The sequence below is a fragment of the Eschrichtius robustus genome, chromosome 1, assembly GCF_028021215.1.
Source record: "Eschrichtius robustus isolate mEscRob2 chromosome 1, mEscRob2.pri, whole genome shotgun sequence".
NCBI lineage: Eukaryota > Metazoa > Chordata > Mammalia > Artiodactyla > Eschrichtiidae > Eschrichtius > Eschrichtius robustus.
The window spans coordinates 131,511,929-131,515,901 of NC_090824.1; the positions used below are offsets into that span (position 1 = coordinate 131,511,929).

A 3,973-nucleotide genomic window follows, 5' to 3' on the forward strand; every position below is an offset into this window, starting at 1 on the left:
TTTGGCCGACACATTTTCCAGAAGACTCTGTACCCGATGAACTAGAGACACAAGGAAGGTCTCGCTAATCCATCCATCTTACTAGAGGTTAGAGATTGCCCTAAAATCTCTAGAGGAATTTAGGGAAGGGATTGCTGGTGTTCCAGGGTAAAATTAGAGTTTGGAATTCCTTGTCTACATGTGGTATCCAACCAGCACAAGAGTTGACCATAATTGTCTCTTTTATTTCCAGCAATAAACCAGAATCCCAAAGCTGTCTCTAGCTGACCCCACCTAGCCAGCTGGTGGGTCCTTTGAGGACTCATGTCACCCCTAAGTCTCCCAGCAGCGGTCTGCCAGGTCTATGAATCAGGTCTCCCTGATTCTGGTCTGGGCAGCAACCTGGGTCCAGCAGCTGTACGGCCGCAGTGCCACTGGGTGACACCCAGGAGCCAGCAGGGCATCAGCAGTAGTTCTGGGGAGTGATTTTGCTTGTGGTTCTTCCTTTTGTCCCCGTGCCTTTAGAAGGTCCGAGTGTTCTTCTTCCTGGGGATTCTGTGAGCCACTCAATTGCTTTCCTGTTTCCAAAGAAAAAGAGTGGTCAGGCACACACACGAGAGAGACAGAGACACAAAGACAGTGATACAAAGACAAAGAGACAGAAAGAGACAAGGAATGAAAATACTCTAATCCTTGGAACTGTCATTAAACCATAGGCACTGGTCTCTGTCCCTCTTCTGCCTCCTCTGGACTGAGCCTTCTGTCCTCAACCACGCTCCTGGAGGCCCCATGAGGTCAGAGCCCAGTTTTGTCCCATGGCTTCAAACCTTACCCCTCAGGCTGGGACAAATACCCAGTCCCTGCTCATTATCAAGCCACCCTCCTTCTACCTGTTGCCCACACCTCCTCTGACACAGAGAAACGTACACACACGTGTACACACCCCACATCCACCTCACACACAACTGCTTTGGCTCGTGTTCCACTCTGCATTTTCCAAAAGGCATTGCTAGAAGGGGACACATTCCATCCTCCAGCTCCTGGTCTGCTCGTGTTCAGCCCCCCTCAGGACTGCAAGGCCTCGGGCAGGGGAACCGGGAGGGAGCAGAGGTGGTCGGTATCCAGAGTCTGAGCTGTTACGTGGAGACAAATCAAATGCAGTTGACGTCTATTCCATGATTTTAAACTATGGCAAATCAGCACCCCCAAACATTGGACCCAAAGGTTTTTCTTTAACTTGCTACTCTGGAGGGGTAATTTTCACCCAGGTGTGGCATGTGCACAGCCAGGGAGCACCTGCCAAGTCATCGGATGCCCCTGAATTCCTTTTGAGCCAACACCTAACTTTCTTCTTCCGGGCGAGCTGGGGCTGCTTTGTTAAGAAGGGTAACTCAATGTCACTTTGAATGAATGAATGAATCAGAGGAAAGAGCTCAGGTTAGAGGACTGACGGTGAACATTTCAGGGAATTTTAATAAGCTCAGCCCTGTGAGAAAACAAACAACCAACCACCAGAGGATAACTCTAAAACAAAATACAAGCAAATACAAGGTTGAGGGAACATTCTGTGCACACTCAGAATGTCAGGGAGCTCCGAGGAAAGGACAGACTGCTGTTGGAAGGTGACATCGAGATGTGTGTGTCCCCCAGGGCCGACTGCTGCGGTGACTTGCTCTGGTAGCAGCCACCCCCTCCCTTACAACATCGTCCCAACCAATTCATCACAACTGCCTGGCCCATCTTAAATAAAGCCTGTCAGCTATCCAGCACGGGCTGCTATTGACATGACTCACTCCCTGAGATTCTCCGGGGTAGCCGTTGAGAACTTGGGCCCTGGAGGAGAAAGGCTTGCGGTTTGAATCCTGGCTTCACTGCTTGCTGGCACTGCTTGCCTTCTCTGGGCTCCAGTTTAAAATGGGAATAATAATAATAACTCTAACAGGGTTCTTGCGAGGATTAGATAAATTGATCCATATGAAGGTGTATTAGTCCGGGTTCAGCCAAAGAAATAAAACCAGTAGGAGATATACACTAAGCGGTTTGTTGCAAGGAATTGGCTTATGTGATTGTGGGGCTGGCTGGGTGAGTCTGAAATCCACTCGGAGGCCATCAGGAAGGGCCGGCTGGAACTGAGACACCGGCTGAAGCTGCAGGCCCCAGGCGGAATTTCTTCTCCTTCTGGGAAGCCTCAGCTCTGCTCTTAAGACCTTTGAACTGATTGAATCAGGCCCACCCAGCTTGCCTAGGATCATCTCCTTTACTTAAAGTCACTGGTTTGGGACTTTAATGACATCTACCTTCACAGCAACACCTAAATTAGCATTTGGTTGAATAGCTGGAAACTCAGGCCTAGGCAAAGTGACATAGAAAACTGCCCATCACAGAAGGGTGAGCACCGTGGCTGGCTCCTGGTAACCCATCCCTCAATAACATTCAGCTATTATTTTTTTTAGGATTCAAAAGCATCTGCTATGAAGTTGACATAACAAGTCAAGCTTCCCCCCTCCATCTTACCTGACCCATAGCTTTCTCTTCCTCACTTCCAAATCTTCTTCCAAAGAAGGCTGAAGACTCACCCCAAGGAGTCAAAAGGAAGGTGACCCTCTTTTATTCATCCTCTCGGCAAACACTGCCTGGGCACGCTCTGTGCCAGCTCAGGTCCAGGAGCTGTACATGCAGATGCAGGTACGAGTTAGTCCCTGCCCGCCTGAAGGCCTGGACGCAGCGACCCACCCTCCGTGGTTCCTCTTGTCTGGTCACACACGCCCTGCCTGGCCTGTGGACCTCCTCTACAGCTGTCCTCCATCAGCACCTGACTAAAGGGGCAGACATCCAGCCCAAGCTCTGAACTATGCACCCACCCAGAGGGGCACTTTTTCTAAATCACTCAAAGGAGCCAAGAAGCTAGTGCATTAAACCACAGATATCAACAGAAGGGAGATGCTCCCCAGGGAGTCACGTGCTGTTTAACACAGGACACCCCATTTCCCCGTCACAGGGCACACACGTGATGCAGTGAAGAGCACCTCTCAGCCCTTCAGAGTATTTCCACTCCTATTCTGGTCCGCAGGCCCTTCTAAGCACCCATCCTGGTGGCCTCTGCCCTCTATTGATCATTTCCGGTTCCCCACACCCTGCCTCCTCCAATTCCCAGAGAGGCCATGCTCTGTCCAGTGGCCACTGTGATCCCACGTCTTCATCCCAGCCCAAAGCTGCCCTGCTGCATGGCATGGTGACGGTGCCCACGAACCTAGGACAAACCTGTCCCAGGGCCATGGTTCTCTTGCCAGTCTACACTTGTCCAGTTCTCATCTGCCCTTGCAGAACCCATGATGGCCCAGGGAGCTCCCCGCACCCTTTCCAGGAGCTCAACTTTCCAGTTACATGAGCTTGGCCGAGTTAATTAACCTCTCTGAGTTTGAATTCCTCCTCTAAAAAACAGATATGATCATAAAACCCATTTCAAGGAGTTGTCATGAGAAGCAAGTGAAATAACATATGAGAAGTGCCTGACACATGGAATCCTGTCCGTCTCCCAAATGCCCAGCCTCCCTGGCCAGCCCTTGCTGCCCACCCTCCCTCCAAGCTTATATGATACGTATCGGGTACATGAAGCCCACACTTAACCCACCTGATGTCATGGCATCCTAGCTCCAGCTCACCAGTCTCCAGGATACCACAGCATGGGGAGAAAGAATATGTTTGCCTTAACATCTGCTGAGGAAGGCCTCCTACCCATAAGTGGAACCTGGAATAGCATGCAGGGTTTGAACTGTCAGAGTTGTGATCAAAGGGAGACTGTGGGGAGTTTATGACAAGGAACTCATTTCATGAGAGAATGAGAAGCAGATGTAGCCTTTCCCCTTCCCCCCAACCTGTCCATGACCCCTACAATATGGGGGGCAGTGCAGAGGACCCCAGTCTGTACTGAACCCCAGCACAGAGGAAGAACTCTGTCACCTGTCACACACTGTATCAATGTTAGTCCATATGT

The 3,973-nt window shown here is 50.5% G+C and overlaps 1 long non-coding RNA gene across 1 annotated transcript; it reads right to left on the reverse strand.

The window, feature by feature from the left end:
- Positions 1 to 262: 262 nt before the first annotated feature.
- On the reverse strand, positions 263 to 2,585 carry LOC137760010 (uncharacterized). Its single transcript, XR_011073224.1, has 3 exons — positions 2,494 to 2,585; positions 923 to 1,112; positions 263 to 557 (listed from the first exon to the last, which is right to left on the reverse strand). It is a non-coding gene; the product is annotated as an uncharacterized lncRNA (long non-coding RNA).
- Positions 2,586 to 3,973: the final 1,388 nt, after the last annotated feature.